Source organism: Rhinoderma darwinii, chromosome 5 (genome assembly GCF_050947455.1).
Source record: "Rhinoderma darwinii isolate aRhiDar2 chromosome 5, aRhiDar2.hap1, whole genome shotgun sequence".
Lineage (NCBI taxonomy): Eukaryota > Metazoa > Chordata > Amphibia > Anura > Rhinodermatidae > Rhinoderma > Rhinoderma darwinii.
In genome coordinates this window covers 297,341,416-297,364,367 of record NC_134691.1, presented here as the reverse complement: position 1 = coordinate 297,364,367, position 22,952 = coordinate 297,341,416, and the positions used below count along the sequence as shown (strand labels likewise).

Genomic DNA, 22,952 nt, shown 5'->3' with positions numbered 1-22,952 from the left:
CACTGCACATGGATGTGCATCCGTGTGTGGTGCGTGATAACGCACCAATATACGACATGCAGTGAGTTTTACGCAGCGGACTGCGTGAAAAATCACGCATGTGTGAATGGCCCCATTGAAATCAATGGGTCCGTGTGCTGTGCGTTGTTTCAACACACAGGACACGGACGTGATTCACACTCGTGTGAATGAGGCCTTAGATTGCTGAATGGTCATATGATCTCTTCAGTCCTGGTGTGTTACAGTATATTGAACATTAAGGCTAAATGCATTCATCAAGATTTTTATTCTGTTGTGTTGATCCTTCAGGATCTTGTCTTGGACTTTGGTATTATGCAGTATTTTATAATTTTCTGTAATGCTATTTTATTATCACTATTAGGGGGGATTCACACGAGCGTGTATTCGGTCCGTGCGGGCCGCGTGGTTTTCACGCGGCACGCATGGACCAATACAAGTCTATGGGGCAGTACAGACAATCCGTGCTTTTTGCGCAGCGTTTGTCTGCTGCGCAAAAAGCGCGACAGGTTCAATAACTCTGCGTATTTCGCGCATCACGCACCCATTGAAGTCAATGGGTGCGTGAAAATCACGCGCACCACACGGAAGCACTTCCGTGGGACGAGCGTGATTCGCGCAACAGCAGTGAAAAGGATGAATGAAAACAGAAAAGCACCACGTGCTTTTCTGTTTCCGAACATCCAAACGGAGTGTCTTTGCGATGAGCGAAGCCGGACAAGCGTAGCGAACTTCACCGGGTTCGGCCAAACTCGTTTTGGCCGAACCCGGCAAAAAAATTATCGGTACGCGACGCCAGGAGATAGTCACTGTCCATGGTGCTGAAAGAGTTAAACTGTTTCAGCACCATGGACCGTGACTTCCGATCCCAATATACATGAACCTGTAGAAAAAAAACCGAAGTTTTGACTTACCGATAACTCCCGGCGTCTTCCTCCAGTCTGACCTCCCGGGATGACAATTAAGTCCAAGTGACAGCTCCAGCCAATCACAGGCCAAGCACAGGCTGCAGCGGTCACATGGACTGGCGCGTCATCAAGGGAGGTGGGGCCCGATGTCAAGAGAGGCGCGTCACCAAGGACGCGTCACCAAGGCAACGGCCGGGAAGTTCTCGGTAAGTACGAACTTTTTCTTTTTTTTCTACAGGTTTTGCGATATTGTGTTCGGCATTCACTGTCGAGGGTGCTGAAAGAGTTAGCTCTTTCAGCACCTTGGACAGTGACGGCCGTCGACTAGCCTCATCTCTATGATGGCGGCTGCGCGAAAATCACGCAGCCGCGCATCAGACACGGATGTCACACGCAGCTGTCAAATGGTTTTTGCACGCGCAAAACGCCGCGTTGTTTGCGCACGCAAAAACGCAACGCTCGTGTGAATCTGCCCTTAGGCTGGATTCACACGAGCGTGTGCCTTTTGCGCATGCAAAAAACGCTGCGTTTTGCCTGCGCAAAAGGCACTTGATAGGTGTGGCAGCATCATATGATGCCCAGCTGCGTGGTTTTCGCGCAGCCGCCATCATTATGACACTCCATTTGGATGTTTGTAAACAGAAAAGCACGTGGTGCTTTTCTGTTTTCATTCATCCTTTTCACAGCTGTTGCACGAATCCCGCTGGTCGCACGGAAGTGCTTCCGTGTGACATACGTGGTTTTCACTCACCCATTGATTTCAAACGCCGAAAGAACGGACATGTGACTTTTTCGCCGCGGACTCAAAAGTCAGCGGCGTAAAAATCACGCACATGTCTGCACGGCCCCATAGACTAATATAGGTCCGTGCGCCGCGCGTGAAATCACGCGCGTTGCACGGACGTATAACCTGTCCGTCTGAATAAGCCCTTAGGGTATGTTCACACGGCAACGCAAAATACGTCTGAAATTACGGAGCTGTTTTCAAGTGAAAACAGCTCCTGATTTTCAGACGTTTTTTGAGCAACTCGCGTTTTTCGCGGCGTTTTTTACTGCCGTTTTTGGAGCTGTTTTTCAAAAGAGTTTATAAAAAAACTGCTCCAAAAACGTCCCAAGAAATGTCCTGCACTTCTTTTGACGAGCCGTCATTTTATGCGCCGTATTTTGACAGCAAAACGTAAAATGACAGCTTGTCTGCACAAAACATCGTAAGACCCATTGCAGGCAATGGGCAGATGCTTGCCGACGTATTGGAGCCGTATTTTTAGGCGTAATTCGAGGCATAAAACGCCTCCATTACGTCGGAAAAGAGGTCGTGCGCCCATACCCTTAGGGTATGTTCACACAGCCTATTTTCGGCTGTTTTTCGGGCCGTAAACGCCCGAAAAACGGCTGAAAAATCGGAAGCAGAATGCCTCCAAACATCTGCCCATTGATTTCAATGGGAAAAATGGCGTTCTGTTCCGATGGACCGTTATTTTACGGGGCCGTTTTGAGAAACGGCCGCGTAAAAAAACGGCCGCGAAAAAGAAGTGCAGGTCACTTCTTGGGATGTCTTTGGAGCTGTTTTTCATTGACTCTATAGAAAACAGCTCCAAAAATGGCCGTAAAAAATGACGCGAAAAACGACGCGAAAATCGTGAGTGACTTAAAAAACTTCTGAAAATCAGGAGCTGTTTTCCCTTGAAAACAGCTCTGTATTTTCAGAAGTTTTTGAGTTCCCACTGGGAGTTTTTTTATGCGGCCGTTTGTAAAAAAAAAAAGGCGCGTAAAAAAACGCCCCATAAATAAGAAGTGCATGTCACTTCTTCAGCCGTTTTTGGAGCCGTTTTTCATTGTCTCAGTACAAAAACCGCTCCAAAAACGGCCGTAAAAAATGCATCAAAAAACGCTTGATGCATAAAAAACGTCGGAAAATCAGAGGCTATGTTGCCTTGAAAACAGCTCCGTATTTGACGTCTGTTTTTTGTTTGTCGCGTAAACATACCCTTATTATTTACGTTAAAGCGCCGTTAATCCCAGGGCGCAGTTCGTAGGGAAAAAGGGTTTAAATACATAAGGCTCTGTTCACATCTGCGTCAAAGACTCCAAAAGTACGTACACTGTGAGTCAATGGGTTCCATCGGCGCCATTAGCTTCCCTCATGTGACTGAGCCCTTTACGTCGGTTTTTTCTTGTTTTGCTTCTGACGGAAAACCTTGATGCAGATGTGAACAGAGCCTTAATTTTTTCCCCTCAGACTTGAGTTGCTTTTTGACGGTCATAATAGCGTAGTATGCTGCAGTATTATATCTAGCAAATAAAACCGATGCCTGACGGAAACATAACTGATCCATTATAAGTCAACGGAAAAAAAATACGGATCCGTCATAACTGATCATGAAGGATCATGGCTCCTGTAAAAATGGAAATCATGACGCAAATGTGAACAGAAGTGATTTAGTGCGTGTTTCTATGCAATTGTGTTTTCAACCACATATAAAAAAAATGCATCAAATTGCGGGAAAAACGTGCGTTTTTTCTGATGCGTTCTTTATGTGATTTTTGTAACCGCACCTCAACCACTATGTGTGAATATACCTTAATGTTCAAAATATGTAACCATGACTGTTTGTCACTGGATATCTAAATAAAGTATCACGTTATATTGCCACATATATATATATATATATATATATATATATATATATATATAGACTATATATAACTTGGCTCATTATAGTCAGCGGTCGGGCATGTGGCCTCCAAAAAAAGGTCTTCGGTGCTGAGGTAGAATGGCAGGAACACCACTAATCAGACATATCCGTGCAATTTGCCCTCAATGTCTGTAGTGACCCAGCTCTGCAGTTTACTACATTGTTAGCACTTTTCCCAGTGAGTTGCGCTTGGGGCTACTAAAGTCCTGTCCACTTTTCCTGACACACATGAAAAAGTGTTTGCTATAAATATGGAGTTGGGCCCGAACGTCATATTTTTCAATGTATTCGCAACATATTAACTGCTCCACTGTGTTCTGTCTAGTGCAGGGCTGATACATGACACATAACATTAAGGAGATATTATTTAAGGCATTATCAATCCTGTCTAAAAGAAAACCGGGTTTTGTTGCCCATAGCAACCAATTTACAGCTCAGCTTTTCTTTTTCCAGAGTGTTTGGGGAACTGAAAGCCGAGCTCTGATTGGCTGCTATGGGCATTATAGAAGATAGGTAAAGTAGGCTGCCATACGACGTCCAATAAAACTTCAGTACAATGCCCATGCAATGCTGCCATGAAGATTTATATTCTCCACTCTCAGGCGCTTATGGGGTCCAGGTCTTGCAGGCCTCTTTGGAAATGAGGATACTTGGCAATTACCCAATTTGCCATCCCTAAAACTGACTCTGGCAACAAGGCCAATTTTTCTGTCAGACCGCTTTGCTAGATGAGGCCCAGTGTTTGTTTTGCCCAGAGTGCTCCAATAAATAAAAGAGGAAGGTTTATGTGAGTTCAGGAGGTTGGAAGTCCATGTTTCTCATTTGTTGTACGCAATGGTGTCGCTGAGCGTTTCAGGTCAACAGTAATATCACCCAATCCGATTCATCCCATTACTTTAGATGGTCTTTCTAGGAATATATGTGGATGGTCCATCCATGAATGTGTGATTGGTGGGGGTCCAACCCCAAGACCCCCTAAGCAGAACGATGGTGCTTTGCGCTCCGTCTGTACATGCAGCAATGCCTGGAACTGCAGCTGTATCCCATTCAAGTGCATCAATGGCCATCCATATCTGTTCCCGGAAAACACCTTTAAATGTTATTTCCAGTCTCCAATTAAATGTGCATTACTATGAGACTATAGTGCGGTCTGCATTCTGTGGCTGTCCAGTTTTTGCAAAACTACTAGCATCCTATAACAGTCTGGTGCTCTCGGTTTTTGATGGGAGCTGTAGTTTTGCAAAACCTAGAAAGACAGATTATAAATTAGCCGATTCTTCCAAATCGTGTTTACACCTGGCTCTGAGTGACTGCCATCCAGGCCTTGCATGAAAGGAATTGCTGATTTGAAAGCCTAGTAGGAGACGTGGGGCCAGGGGAAAATTCACAAGGTTTTATAGAATGCAGCCAATCAGTACATAAGAACATTCCCAGGAGCAGATCAGTCTTTAGCCAGACATATAATTCAAACATTTTGATAATCTAGTTTCCAGAATATCAAAAAAGCAGAAAACTGAACCTCCAGAGCCTATAAAGAGACTCCTTTAGTGGCAAGTTAGTATTTTATATTGAACGTTCCCTACCTTAAGGCCCTGTTCACACAGTTTTTTGTCGCGGTTTTTGCCACGGAAACCGCGGCAAAAACCAGCGGAAATTGACTCCCATTGATTTCAATGGAAGTGGAGGTGTTTTTTTTACCACGAGCAAAAAAAAAACCCTTATGGGAAAAAGAAGCGACATGCCCTATCTTGAGCCATTTTCCGCCTCAAAAACCCGATTGAAATAATAAAAAAAAAATGCTTGCGATTATTCCATCTTTCTGTTGAAGAGATAGCTAAAAAAAGAACAACTAAAAAACGCGTCAGAAACGCGTGTGGTGCAAAAACCGGAGCTGATTTTTCCAGGCAGAATTTTCTGTGAACAGGGCCTAACAGTTAATTACAGATCATTTTTAGAATATTTAACATTCTGGTTCTGTTACTGCCGGGTTAAAGGAAATTTTGTGCTTTTGTCATTTATTTTTAAAGAGAATTTAAAGAATAGAAACACCACAGTGATAGTTGTATATAGCGATATTTTATTGTTGTAAATAGTCCTAAATAAACAGATTTTGACAAAAAATTACTAAATGGACTGAATAATCAATATAATTACTTTTAATCAGGATAGAACGTTGAAAAACAAATAAATGTACATTTTTGTCATCTGAAAAGTCAGGAAGAGTAAACCAGGGGGCAGCAAAGCAATTGTGCCAATACACCCCAATATCCCAGGACAGGACGGCCGATTTTTGCTGCCCCCTCCACAAACCCTTTCCACACATTGTAGTATTAGGGCAGCCTGACTTTCTGGCCGCTTACGTCCCCACTTGTTTACTGTCATCGCTATGATTAACCGGTTCCCGACCTATATACACAGCCGGCTCCGCTGCCTCTATTGGTCCTGCTGTTCATGTGACTGGTTACATGATTGCCATGTGCCGTTAGTGGCAGACTGCTGCTGGGTCTTACTAGACCCAGCACAGCCCTATTAGTGACAATCGTCACTATGAGAGGGCTGATTTTCCCCTGCAACTGGGGCTGCTGTGCAGCTCCAGTTACAGTGGAAAAACATGGTGTAAAAGAAGAAAAAAAATGTATATAAAAGTCCCACAAAGGTCTTTTCTGACCTTTGAGGGACAGACCATAGTAATAAAAAAATAAAAGCAAAAAAAAAAGGGCAAAAACATTTATGATAAATACACATAAAATACCCCCCAAAAAACATCGTCCCCCGCCAATCATTGTAGTAACGCTAGCCCTGACCCAATTACCCTAAAATAGACATGTAATATATCAACATTTACGATAGACAATGACGATCACAAATAAAAGGTTTTAGGGTAAAACTATATTATTACCAGAAAAAAATCACGTCGCTAGCCCAACAAATAAAAAAGTTATAGCTGTTTAACTAACACGTGCTAAAAATGGCTAAACGGTGTCTGGTCCTGAAGGCTCAAAATAGCCCGGTCCTGAACTGGTTTATACTACCTTAAACCCTCCACCCCCCTCTATTCATGGACCCCATAATAGTTAGATGACAGGGATGGTCTTACCATATGTGTAACCTGTGTGCCCTCTGCCATCTTAAAAGCAGCTAGCAGCTTCCTACTGTCAGATTGCATGTAAGGGACTGAGCTATTGCAATTTATAGCTCACGATGACTGCTGGATTGTTGGAAAGACAAAAGTAGGTGCTGTATGATAAGAGCAAGGGGCCCATATACTGATCTTGTACAGGGGCCCTCTGCTGTCTATGTCAGCCCCTGTTCAGAGGGTATATCTTCTATAATTTTATTTCTTTCCTTGAAGACAGTCTATTAGTATTACATATCTGTTGTACTGAGGCAGTACTGAAACACTGAGGCAATACAATCCGTAATGTGGATCTATTGCAGATCTGTGTTACGTTTGCACAATAGTTGTTTTTCTAAATCCCTTGTATTACCGTTTCAGCTAACAACTACAGCACGGACTGTCTATAGTCTCTGCTGCCGCAGCTCATAACTCTGCAGTAGGATAAAGCGGTTCCTGCTCCGTCTCCGTGGCTCCCATATGCAGAACGGGTGCCAGCGCTGTAGAATGTAATGTGATCCTACATCGCTGGTGTCCGTTTTGGATACGGGAGTCATGGAGACAGAGCAGGGCGCCCTGTCTTTTAATGCAGAGTTATGAACGTCGGCAGCACCGACTATACACAGTCCGTGCTGTATTTCGAAGCTTAAACGGTAATACAAGTTATTTAGAAAACCTATTATTGTGCACACTCCTGCACTATAGGTATGTTCACACGGTCTATTTACGGACGTAATTCGGGCGTTTCGAAAATAGCGCCTCAATAGCGCTGACAAACATCTGCCCATTGAAAGCAATGGGCAGACGTTTGTCTGTTCACACGAGGCGTAATTTACGCGCCGCTGTCAAAAGACGGCGCGTAAATAGACGCCCGCGTCAAAGAAGTGACCTGTCACTTCTTTGGCCGTAATTGGAGCCGTTATTCATTGACTCCAATGAATAGCAGTGCTAACTACGCCCGTAATTGACGCGGCGTTCAAGCGCCTGCACATGCCGTTACGGCTGAAATTACGGGGATGTTTTCAGGCTGAAACATCCCCGTAGTTTCAGCCGTTACGGACGCCCTCGTGTGAACATACCCTTATCGTTTTCCAGTGATACTGGAGGCACGCGTTTAGCCTGTGTGTTCACAAAGAATTGCCGACCTGCATTGACAGAATACAGGCTGCCATTGAAATAGTGTGAAGATCCTGGGCTCTGATTCAAGAGTCAGAGTCTGATTCATGTCCCTTAACCATGAGCTGACATTTATAGTACTGCTTATGTGGCATAGGGCCCTTTGAGACCTCTCAGGCAATTGAGTCTAGGGGAGACTGCTATCGCTGCATCCACTGTAGCTAGACTACTGCAGGCAACTATGAATAGCTGCCTGATTTTTGCTGACAGCCTGTTCCCTGCATGGTAGTGGCAGCTTACTAAAGGATATCTGCTAAGTGAAAAGGAAGCAATTCCGATAATATTCTGTTAGGTAATGTATTTTTTATATATATATATATATATATATATATATATATATATATACCGTAGGTTGTTTTAGGATTGTATGCCATTTGCAATGATAGTTTTCCGTGCTGAGAAGCTTGCTACCACTACAGTAGGTGCTCTACAAAATAAAGCTTCATTTACAGTCAAGCTAACGTTTTTTTTCCCCGCTAATGTTGGCTGATTTGTGAGAACAACCAATAGGATCACATGTCTACTGAGTGACTCTTCCTAATGGTTTCTCATAAAAACCATGATTAAAGGAATGGGTTATATAGAACTTTGGGAAGAGTTTACCTTTTAAATTACAGCTGGTGATTGTCATGTAAGACTCTGTCCACACAAGCGGCCCGGTTTCTAAACGGAGTCATGACCAGATTGATGGATACGTTTTCTAATGGATCCCAGCAAATCGTCATGGATGCCATTAACATATAATGAGGATTATCAGGGTTCTGTTGAGGTTCTTTGATGGCAAGAATAGCACTGAAGGCAATGATATTCCTGCTGTCAAAAACACCAAAATCCAGATGAACGGAGCACAGCGGCATTGTTAGTAGAGCCTTACTTTTCTCATTTTTAATTTATTAATCATTTTGTGTATATATAGAGCTAATAATCTGCCATCATAAACATTGGTGATTAGTTGTACTATAATATATATTTACCCTTTATTATCCTATTATCCCATATTTATACTATACAGTCAAGACCAAACAAGTTATTACAAATCATCTTATTTATAGGTTATTAGAAGTCCTGGTTATCTACCGCAACGCTCAGGGCATTTTTGCTTTCTTTACACTTTATTAGTGTAGTCTTCATCATTATAGCTGACTCAATTTTCTATTAGTGACCTAAATTTCCGTTTCAAGCAGCTACAGCCAATTACTTTGGTTTAACATCTGAAGTAAAGGATCAGTATTGTAGTAAAACTGTCTCAGTTGTTAACTATGTGACTGTAAATTGGTAATGACTTGCCTGGAATGAGATTGTCGCCCACTATATGTGTCCTTGGCTCGGATCACTGGTATGAACCCTGTATTAGTACGACTGCTCCATGCTCATATCTTTGGAATCTATGGGGGGAATTTATTAAGACTGGCATTTCATACGCCAGTCTTAACAGTAAGAAAAGTTGGAGTAAGGTGCGACACATTTATTGAGAGGCAAAAGCCTCTTAATAAATGTGTCTCTTCATCAAGTCGGGCTGTGCGCCACAATTGTGGCACAATGACGGTGGCCATGTACCATCAATAATTACCCCATCGCCTATAAAATGGAAAAAAAAAACAACATACTCACCTCACCTTCTTTTCCCTCTGGAGCATCAGGGCCTTATATGCTAAACAGCACTTGAACGTCATCAGTGCTACATTGCATACAACGTTGTATGAGCCGCGCTGGAATGATGAGGGAGCCGTAGGGAGAAGAGGAGCGGAGAGGTGAGCAAAAAAAAAAGTTTCATTCTTTTTCAAATTTTTTAGTCTAATTGGGGAGGCCAGCACGAGCCTCTGCCTTCCTATGCCTCATAAAGGGGAATCTACGCCAGCCAGGAGCTTTTCGGCTCTTTTTCGACTTTTCTACGCCATAAAACTTGTGCAGAATTGTTGATAAATTGAAAGATGACCCCTTTATATTTTAAAGGGAACCTGTCACCAGCATTTCACCTATTGAACTTTACTTATCCCTCACTGGCGGCTGCTATAAAAAGTTCATTGCCGTTATCCCCTCTCCTAAACTCCTCCTCCGACTGTAAATAGCGGTCTGCAAACATTTTGCACCTTTTATCGTAATAATCCGGTGTCCCGTTGTGCGCACACACCAGAATAGGACATCAATGCACAGGCGCAGGATATTGTGTGCTGGGGGAAGGCGAGGAGCTGTCAATCAAAAGTAAGGAGGCGGGGAAAACTCGGAAAGACTTGAGGAATGAAGATATAGTGACTCTTTTCAAACGAAGATTTGACTCTTTTATGCTCATTAGAATACGGTATGGGAACACTAAAACACTGCATATTAAAGCTACGGAGCCGACTAAGAAGACAATTATACATTTATAGGTCTTATAGAAATGATTTTTCACCCACTACCACCAGATGTTGCTGGTTTAATAGGCGAAATGCTGGTGACAGGTTACCTTTAATACATACAAAGAATATATATATATATTTGTGTGTACAAAGTGAGGTCTCTACAATAAATAAGTCTGGTACCAACATTCCATATAGAGAGTGAAAAAAAATCTTTAAATCGGCTTGTCCAGGATTAAAGGTGTCCTCCGTTTTAGATAATCCCTACTTTTATAATGGTTTTATGAAAATAAACAGATTACAAACTGTTCCCCTGCTGGTACCCCCAGCAATCATTTGCAATCTGAGAGGAAACCTGTCAGTAAGTGTTGAAGTTACCTGCAGCGCCACCACTAGGGAAATAAATCATCACACAGTGCCCATTAAAATTGAGGGTATGTTAACACAGCTTATTTTCGGCCGTTTTTCGGTCCGTAAATGGCTGAAAAACGGCCGTAAAATCGGAAGCAGAACGCCTCCAAACATCTGCCCATTGATTTCAATGGGAAAAATGGCATTCTGTTCCGACGGGGTGTTATTTTACGCGGCCGTTTATAAAAAAGCCCACGTAAAAAAAACGCCAGCGAAAAAGAAGTGCATGTCACTTCTTGAGCAGTTTTTGGAGCTGTTTTTCATTGACTCTATAGAAAAACAGCTCCAAAAACGGCTGTAAAAAAACGCTGCGAAACACACGAGTTGCTTAAAAAACTTCTGAAAATCAGGAGCTGTTTGTTTTCCCTTGAAAACGGCTCCGTATTTCCAGACATTTTTTGCTAAGCGTGGGAACATACCCTAAAGGGTTGTCAGTGTAATGCAGGACCGGTCAGATCCTACAGAGCGAGAGACACCCTGTACCCACTCTCCACATGAGAGGATCCCCCATTATTAACTCATAATTCCATAATAGGGTGTATAAGGGCTGATTCAGACGTGCGTGGTGTTTTTGCGCACGCAAAACACGCGGCGTTTTGCCTGCGCAAAAGCCACTTACCTGCTCCGTGAGGCAGCATCATATGATGCGCGGCTGCGTGCTTTTCGCGCAGCCGCCATCATTATGACACGCCATTCGGATTTTTGTAAACAGAAAAGCACGTGACACTTTTCTGTTTACATTCATCCTTTTGACAGCTGGTGCGCGAAACAGGCAGTTCGCACGGAAGTGCTTCCGTGCGACCTGCGTGGTTTTCACGCACCCATTGACTTCAATGGGTGCGTGATGCGCAAAATACGCCGAGATATTGACCATGTTGCGCTTTTTGCGCAGCGGTCAAATGCTGCGCAAAAAGCACGGACTGTCTGTACTGCCCCATAGACTTGTATTGGTCTGTGCGTGGCGCGTGAAAACCACGCGGCCCGCACGGACGCAATACACATTCGTGTGAATCCAGCCTAAAAATGAGAATGACAGGTCCACAGGGCTGTCCTGTGATAATGTATTTTAGGGCATACTTTAGGGATAAGCCATTAAGCTAATGTTTATGGGGGAAGTTTGCACTATTGATTATTTGGTTGGCAATTTTGGCCTTAAAATGTAATAACAGCTAACCTAAATTATAGCGCAGTATTATTGTCAGTGCTCCGTGTTCATTTCTTTATTTTATTTTAATTTTTTAGGGAAGAGGAACCAAGCATTAAAATATATGAGTTATCAGGCCCTCTAGGAGAATGGTAGATAGTGACTTAATGAGTGAGAAAACATTTCATCTGATAACTCTACCTCTAGAAGAGGAAGATACTGTATTTTTTATCTGACAATTGGTGCTGTAGATTTTTTGTCTGACGGCAGCTCAAAACTCATTAATTGTTCATTTCGCTCAAGTGATCTGCAAGTAAGAAAAAAAAAAGGTTAATGAAAAATCTGTCCCATGTGAAAAAAAGCAATAAGACGATGCATGTAATAGGGATTCTGCTCAAAGCCCAACAGTTCAACTAATATGCAGTGAGCAAGAATGTAAAGGCTGAAGTAAGGCCATTAGAACCCAGTTACTCCATCAAATCACCGGATTGTACAGAGGAGATGGAGGAGTGAGAAAAATGAGCATGTAATAGGGCTATGTTTACATGTAGCATTTGTTGCAGACATTTTTGCCACTGAAAATCCATTCCATACATCTGAATAGGGTTGTTTCTGCAGCGTGTGCATGGATTTATATGATCCCATTCAAATGTATGAAATAGTCGCAGAAATCTCTGCAACAAATCTCTCAAAATACAAATGGATTTCTGTTCTGGATAAAAAAAGGTAAGTGAGCTAGTAAAACACAAAAACTGTCAGGAAAAATAAAGAAATTGTACTGTGAGTCACTTTCAAGTGGAACATGATCAGGTTTTTACGTTTTAAAGAGGTTCTTTATCCCGCTACATTTATTGTCTCATCAAAGAGCGAGAGAAAGAGGAATAGGTTATTTAACTATTTCCTCTCCTCTTCCCTTTTAATGCCAATTTGACCTTAACTTGAAGACCTGAGTAATCTGGGTCAGAATGGTTGCTTGGGAACATGTTGCTTGACAACCTCAATTAAATAGCTGCCGTTGTTAGGCAGTGTGTCCCAGATATGAGTTAAATGATATACAATCGTGGACAAAATTATTGGTACCCTTCCGTTAAAGAAAGGAGGTCCCACAATGGTCACTGAAATAACTTGAAACTGACTAAAGTAATATAATGTAAATCAGACGTTGCTTTTGAATTGTGGTTCAACAGAAAAATTTAAAAAACAAACTAATGAAACTGGCCGGGACAAATATGATGGCACCCTTAAACGTAATATTTTGTTGCACAACCTTTTGAGGCAATCACTGCAAACAAACTATTTCTGTAACTCTCAATGAGACTTCTGCACCTGTCCACAGGTATTTTGGCCCTTTCCTCGTGGGCACACTGCTCCAGCTGTCTCAGGTGTGAAGTGTGCCCTCCCCAGACTGCATGTTTCAGCTCCTTCAATAGGATTTAAATCAGGGCTCATAGAAGGCCACTTCAGAATAGTTCAATGATTTGCTCTTAGCCATTCTTGGATGTTTTTAGCTGTGTGTTTTGGGTCATTTTCCTGTTGGAGGACCCATGACCTGCCTCTGAGACCAGGCTTTCTGACACTGGGCAGCAGATTCTCCACTCCGAGACTAGTGGAGAAAGGGGCCGCACGCGTCTCCCTCTATTCTGTTCAATGGGAGTTACGAAAATAGCCAAGCAAGCGTTCCTCGGCTGTTTCCAAAACGACCATACAACAGAATGAAAAGAGCCGCATGCAACCCTCTCTCTACTAGTTTTTGTCTGGATTCTGCTGCCAGCGGCCGCCGCTCCGGACAACAAGGGCGTTGAAAGATGCCCGTTCTAGATATAGGTGTAAGTCTCAGAGCTGGGATCCTCATCTATTAGACATTTATGGCATATCCTGTGGATATGCCATAAATATCTAAGATAGCAAATCCCCTTTAAAGGCTATGTACACCTTTTGAAATAGTGTTTTGTTTTAAATAAAAATGTGTATCCATGTGTCTGATGCAACTTTAAAAATACTTTTTATTAAACATTATTTTTACTTTTTGAGATACAGCTGCTTTGTATCCTGTATACAGAGCAGCTGTATCTTGCGCTAAGACCTGACGGGTTCAGTAATAGCGGGTTCTGCGTGTCTCCATCTGTTACCAATCACATCTAAGTTATGAACTTAGATATGATCGGTAACATCTTGATCCTACGTGTCCGTGCCTCTGACAAACAGCTGCCCTGTATACAAGATTACAAAGCAGCTGTATCTCAAAAAGTAAAAATACATTTTTAAGAAAAAGTATTGCCACTAATGCCAAAAGCGCTAACAAAAGCGATGTGTATGTCGACTTTTCAATATTTCAATATATACATGAAAATAACATCTGCCTGCAGGATTTTTTTTACCTAAAAAAACAGTGAAAAATGCTAATGAGAGCATGGGTACAGCAGACAGCCTACGAGAAAGGGATTAAAGCTGCCCACAGTTTGTAAGGGTATGTTCACACGGCCTATTTACGGACGTAAATCGGGCGTTTTTGCCCCGAATTACGCCCGAAAATAGCGCCTCAATAGCGCTGACAAACATCTGCCCATTGAAAGCAATGGGCAGACGTTTGTCTGTTCACACGAGGCGTATATTTACGCGCCGCTGTCAAATGACGGCGCGTAAATAGACGCCCGCGTAGAAGAAGTGACCTGTCACTTCTTTGGCCGTAATTGGAGCCGCTATTCATTGACTCCAATGAATAGCAGCGCTAATTACGGCCGTAATTGACGCGGCGTTCAAGCGCCTGCACATGCCGGTACGGCTGAAATTACGGGGATGTTTTCAGGCTGAAACATCCCCGTAATTTCAGCCGTTACGGACCCCCGCCGTGTGAACATACCCTAATTCTTTTAGTTAGAAGGTAAGTGCTCATCTTTCTTGATGAGTGACATTTCTATATTTCCATAAAGCCATGAAGTAGCAGACATGCCATCTATTGTATGACCCCCACTGTTGCCAACCAATGGATAAAGTGCCATGAGTCTCAAAATATAAAGAAAGTGCAAGTAAAAAACAAGGTATCCTAACAAGGTATGATAACAAGGTATGATAACAAGGTATGATAACAAGGTGTGATAACAAGATATGATAACAAGGTATGATAACAAGGTGTGATATTTTCACTCTTAATTCCTTATTAAATCACATGGTGACCCATTCATTGGAGTTTTCATTTTAATCGAATGCCGTTTGCATCATAATAGTATTTCTATTTTTAAAGTACTCTGCAATTTAATAAAAAACTTAAATCATTTGAATCTCCATAAATAATAAATACAGTCCCGATGGTCTTCATACTATTAATAATTTAAACATTTAACGATGTTTAAACAAAGCCGTAATTGAGTAAGACAGAGTGATCATGACATTTTAAGAGGTATTGTATGGACGCCTTTCCTATCCTGCACCTTTTTAGTTCTCCCAGTTGACTCACTGAATAAGGATTGCTCTTACAGACGACTGCGTACACTTTGTGAATCTCCAGCAGTTAGGCTTGGGCTACACAGAGACTTTTTGTATCACTAGTAATACATTTTAACTATTGAGCTAATACTGCAGTCCAATGGAATACATTGAGTTGTATGCAATCTTGTGGACTGCAGTTGTCACTTGATAGTTAAAATCAATCTGTAGCACTATGAAAAGTCTCTGTGTAGCCCAGCACTTTTTCCCATTTACTGGAAAAATTAGGGTATGCTGTTTTCTTTATTATTGTTAAATTAAATTAATTCCACTTACTGCTAATTAGAAATAAGTAAATGGTACTGCTGATTAAGGTAGGCAAACCTATTAAAACTCCTGGCTGTGCTTATCCTTGGGATGACAAAAGGAAATCATGTGAGGAAATAAAGAGAACACTGTTAGGGCCTTATTACACGGGCTAATGATCGGGCAAACGAGCGTTCATCGGCTGATCTGCTCTTTTATGCAGAATTAATAATCATCGTTGTCGGCAGCACATGTCCCTATGTAATCAGAGAGACGTGCTGCCGACATGATGAAAATGTATAGGGACTAGGCTGTGTATAGGTATAGGTAACGAGCCCTCGTCCCTATACACAACCAACCATTGCTCCGTGTAATAAGAGAAAACGAGTGCCGATCAACGAGCTGTCTCGTTGATTGGCGCTCGTTTACATGGCCCAAAATCTGGCATGTAATAGTACCCTATATGAGGGAAACATTTTACCCATGCTTACTTAATTATTATTATTTTATTCTGTACAAAATGTTTCTCGTATTTGGATTCCTGTATATGGATTATAGGCATTATCACATCTATGGTGAATGGCAGACTCAACATCTACTATCGACAGGATGGGGATTGGCAGGTTGGATTTCATCCTTTCTGATCTTATTGTTTCCTCCCAAATAAGGGCCACTAGAGGTGTCTGGCAGCCACTTATCCCTTATGGTCATGTTTATGGTCAGTACATACTGAATATGATAGATTCTGATCATAGAGAAAGACAGCGGTAGGAATGTAAGATAATTAAAGGTGTTATCCAGGAGTTTTAATTTTTTTTTTGAGGGCTGGAGAAGGTATAAAATAATAGACTAACAAGTACTCACCCTTTCAAGCATCCGCCCGCTCCACCACTGACATCCCCGTTCGCCGCTGTACCATTCATTGGTCATGTGCCGCTGCAGCCAATCTCTGACCCCAGGGGTCATGTGCAGCCGCAGCTTCCGGGACCGGAGCGGTGGTGAACGGGTTTGCCAACACTGGGGAGGGGGGTTTCTCATCTCAATATACAGAGCCTGGAGAATCTGGTCATAAACAGTGTTATGTTACCATGCCATTATTCACGGCTTAGTATTATAACACTAGTTAATAGCTTAACCAATTCACTCTGCATATCTAATCCTTCTTTACATCATAGAGGACAGGGCAATTCTAAAAATCGTAAATCCACTTTTTTAAAGGTGTTATCTGGAGAGATAAAATTGATGGCCTTTCATCAGGATAGACCATCAATATCTGATTGGTTGGCGTCTTAGGGTAGTTTTACATGGCTCAACGTGGGCCGTATAAACGAGCGCCGATCAACGAGACTTGATCGGCGCTCGCTTGCTCCTTTCACAAGGACCTATGTATGTGGATGAGCGTTTGTTACTACGATCGCTCGTCCCCATACATTTCTATCTTGTCGGCAGAACATCTCCCTGTGTAATATTTTGGTAATTTAAAACTATACAATCAGCCAATGAACAAGCATTTGCTCGTTCATTAGATAATTATCGGGAACAGGCGTTCTGTGAACGCTCGTTTTCCCAATAATTGACCGGTGTAAAAGGGCCCTTACTCTCGGCACCCCTACGGTCAGCCGAAGGGGTCACATCACGTGTACCGTTTTCCTTTAATTCCTTTCATTGCTTGCACTGTGAAACGCAGACACTTGTAGCGATGATTCACAGTATTACAGTCTTCTCCTATTAAAGTAATGGACTACCCATCAGATGTTGATGTTCTATCCTGCCATCAATTCATCTCTTCAGATAATCCCTTTAATGAACCACAGTATTCTGGTGCTGCAGTGAATTCAGTACGTTAGAGTAGTAATAGCCGAAGAAGATAATTATTTATCCAAGATAAAGTATATGAGACCGAGGTTTCCTTTTAACCACAAGGAAGTTCTGTAGAGGCTGAAGCTCATTATCAAACATTCTTTATGGGTTTTTTTTATGGTTTCCATATTATTATGATTTAAAACCACTTCCTAATTTCAGTCTCTATAGATGGAAGGTTTTTCTTTTACACTGTGTGCTAAACTGAATGAACTTGTTTGAGAATACATTTGCCTTTCATTCTTGGCAAGCAACATAATAAATATTTGCCTGGAATTGATATCATGCTGACAGTGTAATCTTCCTAATAGTTAGAGAAGTTTGGAAGGTGATTGAATATCTGTGGCGGACAGTCCGCGTATAAGGTCCTACTGGAGCCGGATAATAAATTGCTTGTTATACTAACTACATTTCTTTTAAATATTTATATGTTGTACTTTAGAGAAGGAGGAGGAAACAAAGATTAGAACACAATGTGACATCCTTTCCTGGGTGACTGTTCTGATTACATCAGCCTCACCTATTACTAGACATACTTACAAAAGAAACGTATTGGAGGACATATATCTAAAAAAACTTTTGCCACATTCTAAAGGGGTTTTACACCGGCGATTATCAGGCAGACAAGCGTTCATAGAACGCTAGTTGCCAATAATTGCCCTGTGTAAACAGGGGAGCGATCAGCAGATGAACGAGCAAACTGCTCTGCTGATCGTATCGTTTTAAAAAAGTCAAATATTATCGTTGTTAGAAGCACATCTTCCTGTGTAGGGATGCGCTGCCGACATGATGATAAAGTTTATCGGAGTAACGACCGCTCGTTCCCATCCATAGCTCTGTGTGACAGGAGAAAACGAGCGCTGATCAACGATGTCTCGTTGATCGGCGCTTGCTGCACCGGCCGATTATTGGCCGGTGTAAAAGGGCCTTAAATTACTTCAGAAGGGAAGTCTAGAGCTGAAAGTGGCATCCAAATAACAAAAGTAGCAATGCAGGAAAATGATCCATTTATTAATGAAACAGTTTAGGCTGCTATTTGTCCAATACATAGATCCTTAGGCCCCATGCACACGAACGTAAAAACGCCCGTAATTACGGGCCCATAGACTTCTATTGGCCACGGGTACCTTCCCGTTTGCTTACAGAAAGGTGCCCGGGCTGTTGAAAAATATAGAACATGTCCTATTTCACACCGTAATTACGGCACAGGCAGGCCCATAGAAGTCTATGGCGCTCCCGTAATTACGGGTGGCTACGTGTGTGCACCCGTAATTACGGGAGCATTGCTAGGCGACGTCAGGGGATAGTCACTGTCCAGGGTGCTAAAAGAGTTAACGATCAGTGCGGGATAGAGAGAAGGGGCTGCACTGATCGGCAGTAACTCTTTCAGCATCCTGGACAGTGACTACCGATGGACAGTGAGTAAAAATCAGCAACAACAAAAAAGTTAATACTTACCCAGAACTCCCTGCTTCTTCCTCCAGTCCGGCCTCCTGGGATAATGTTTCAGCCCATGTGACCACTGCAGAGGTCACATTGACTGCCGCGTCATCCAGGGAGGTCGGGATGGATGTCAAAAGAGGGACGCGTCACCAAGACAGCGACTGGGGTACGTATGAACTTTTACTTTCAATCGCTGCGTTCCGCTGCGGAAACTCTTCCCGAAAGGGCTGCCCCTTCTCTCTATCCAGCACTGATAGAGAGAAGGGGCTGTCGCTTAGTGCAGTGCAATATAGCAGAGAAAACGGGTCCGTAAAGACGGGTGGAATACGGGTGACAACGGACCCATATTTACGGCAGTATTTACGAACGGGAAAAAATACGTTCATGTGCATGGGGCCTTTTAGTCTCGCACTTTTAACTCACTTGTATCTCCTTCCATGTGATATTTGCTAGTGTCATTTTGGTGGTAGTTTGTTTTTTCCATCAGTTTGAATCTTGGGAAATAGTAGTATAATGATGACTGGTTAATAAGATTATTACATTTTTGGTTTACTTTTTGTTAATTGTGGTTATGTATGTCCATTTTATTGAAAATTTTCTGCAAAGAAAAAACAAGCATTAATAGATAGTAATATCCACATACATGTTTACATATATTTTTAGAGCATATGCAAAGGATTTAGAGATCTGATGTCACCATTGTCTTTAGGCCCCTTAACACGGGCTGATAATTGGGCAAATGAGCGCAATTTCGAATGCTCGCTCACAATCATTGCCCCATGTTGGTGTGTAAATATGCCCAGTCGACATGTATATATGAATGTAGGTATGTAGATTCACGGCATACTGCCTGGCTGCTGGAGATACTCTGAACACCATCTTAAACCACACATTCCCTCTGATGATTATTGTTACTGGACTGCTCTGGCACACGAAGGCTGGGTTCCCACAGTGCAGATTTGATGCAGATTTTACATGTCTCTTATTAGGCCAAAACCGGGAAGGGAACCTAAACAGAAGAAATATATTAAAAAGGTCTTATAGGTCAGCTCCCCTGAATCAAATTCTGGTTTTGGCTTACAAAATGCGGGCAAAATCTGAAGAAAATCTGCACTGTGGGAACCCAGCCTAAGGGTTAAATGATTGCAAATTATGTAAAGTCAAATGACGGTTGCAAATGATGCTTACGTAAATATCCCATATGTATGTAAATTCAGGATCAGTACATATCAGCATGGCTTTCTAGTCAGTCTTTCACATATTATGTTTTTTAACCAGTTGTTAGTTATGAAGGGGGCGGAGAGACTACATCTTAAATTTTCGTTTATTCAGGGACATTTAAACCAGACACTTCTTCAAGTACATGTCATCTGGTGTGTATGTGGTGCTCTGTCATCCTGCTAAGTCCTGTCTGAACTTATTAAATACTCCAAAATTTCTCCTGAAAACCCTTTCTTGTCTGTGTGTTCAGCTGTGCAGAATAACCTATTACTCAGATCCTTTGCCCCTAGGACTGTGTCTGGCAATAGAGTGCACGTCATTTTGAATGAGTATCCTTGGAACGATGATGGAAATCGTACGGATTATTTGATTTATCACATTTATAATCATTTATGTCACAAACGAAACAATTTTTACCAAACTGCTCTTCACTTATAGTATGAATAGAAGGCATACTTGCATACAGTTCCCATGTGTGATATTTTACTCTGCAAAGATGATGTGTGAAATGTGTTGTAAAAAGATGCCTAAATAATAATTCATCATTATATGTTATATGCTAGGGAAGTTGGGTTCCACAATTTTTTTTTAGTGGGTCCTGTTCAGCTGGCCAGTTGCCAGTTTTCTAGACATCATCTGTAGGAGAGTCCTTATGGTATGTGCACACGATAACGACCATTACGTCTGAAATTACGGAGCTGTTTTCAGGAGAAAATAGCTCCGGAATTTCAGACGTAATTGCATGTACTCGCATTTTGCGAGGCGTCTGTGACGGCCGTAATTTGGAGCTGTTCTTCATTGGATTCAATGAAAAACGGCTCAAATTACGTCCAAAGAAGTGTCCTGCACTTCTTTGACGAGGCAGTAATTTTACGCGCCGTCTTTTGACATCGACGCGTAAAATGACAGGTCGTCGGCACAGTACGTCGGCAAACCCATTCAAATGAATAGGCAGATGTTTGCCGACGTATTGGAGCCGTATTTTCAGGCGTAAATCGAGGCATAATACGCCTAGTTTACGCCTGAAAATAGGTTGTGTGAACCCAGCCTTATAGGTATCATGGCTGCATTCCCGGCTGTCATCTCCCACTCCCACCAAGCAGCTATTGGTGCTCGGTGCCTTTTCTGCCCGGGATGACGTTGCGCCTTTCCTCCTGGACACCCGGCACACAAACTCTGCCGCCGCTCTCCTCCTTGTTACCTGTCGCTTTCTAGTGTGCATGTTGACATCTCTCTTAACGGGCCAGCGTGCGCCAAAATCCGCCCAACTTTCCCGGATACATAAGGTACCCTCCCCATTGCCTGAGCAATTATGCTCTATAGTCTAGCTTGCTAGTACTGCTCTACTATTTGTTCCATTGGATTATCTGTTGCAGACCCTGCTTGATCTTGTCCTGTCTGCTGCCTGCCCTGCCCTTTTGCCTGTTTACCATGACTGCCGCCTACCCTGAACTCTGGCTCTGCTGACTTTGTGTGACCATCTACCGCCAGCCCTGACTTTTACTAGTACGGACCCTGCACCCAGTCTTCTGTCATTTATATCTCGTCACCCGTTGCCAATGGAGATTGCTCAAGGGGTAGCAACCTGTGGATTCTAGTACGGATTTTAAAGGGGGAAAATTTAGCAATCCCTTAGACTCTGCTTCCCAGTTTAACTCCACGTCAAATCCGTGACAGTCACCACTCTCTACGAGCCGCGTGACAATAAGTATAGTTCTATACCGTAATTGTTTGTTAGGGCATACTAATAGGGTCTACAATCTTTTACTGCTATCCATTGTTGCCAGCGCAGATACATGTTGTGTTTAGGGTTGTCACGATACCAGAATTTGGACTTTGATACCGAAACTTTGTGTAGTATTGCGTTTCTCGATACCAAAACGATACTTTGCCAACAATAATAAAATAAAAGTTCTTCCATTTTCTGATGTGAGACGTGATGAATTTTGAACCTCCATGTTCCTCACATTAATAGTAATTAACCCCATTATGTTTCTCACAATCCTAATAAACGACATTGTGTTAATTTATGAGGTACATGATGGAGTTAATTACTATTATTGTGAGGAACATGGAGCTTCAAAATTCATAACCCCTCGTGCTTCACATTAATAAGTGAAAGAACGTTTTTATTTTTTACAATGTACACATCATAAATAACGCTATAAATTTGTTGTGCAGTTTATTCCAGTCGCGACGATACCGAATATGTGCATATTTTATGTATTGAGACTTTTATTTTAATGATTGTTGTAAAAAATGTGTACTTTTTTAAAAAAAAATTGTGTATTTAACGTTACTTAAATTTTTTTAACTTTTTTCTTTTTAAACTTTAATGTGCTGGCATATATTTATATACTGATAGTACCATAGGCAGTGGTTAGGACATACCTAAGTGTGCCCGAACAACAGGAAATATGGTAAGACAGCCCTGGAGTCCTTCAATGGACGCTGAGCTGTCTGCCCATATATGGTATGTCCCTCGTTCGCGTCACAGGGTTTCTCATTTTCCCCTTGAATGCTGCGGTCAGCTTTGATCGCGGTATTCAAGGGAATAGCGGCAGAGATCAGAGGTTTCTGTAATACAGCCATTTCCCCGCTCCTGACAACAAGTGTGCGTTCGCGGTCAGCATGAGGTGATGCAGCCGGCACTGAAGACAGAACATGGGGGTGTTTTGCAGTGCACCCGCCATGTTCTCTGTCTTCAGTGCCGGCGCTCATCAGTGCAGTGACGGCCACACAGCTTAGTATCGAAATACATGAATTAACAGTATTGAACTGTTTGAGGGTGCACTGCATCGATATTTCGATGCATCGTGCAACCCTAGCTGTGTTACTGAAATCTATACGAAAAATTGTAATCGCTATATTTATGGGGAACTTGATGTTGTC

At 42.3% G+C, this 22,952-nt stretch overlaps 1 protein-coding gene across 1 annotated transcript in view; it reads left to right on the top strand.

Moving 5' to 3' along the window:
• RAPGEF5 (Rap guanine nucleotide exchange factor 5) overlaps window positions 1-22,952 on the top strand; it is a 236,998-nt gene that overhangs the window by 40,550 nt on the left and 173,496 nt on the right. The gene's annotated exons all lie outside the window — the stretch shown is intronic.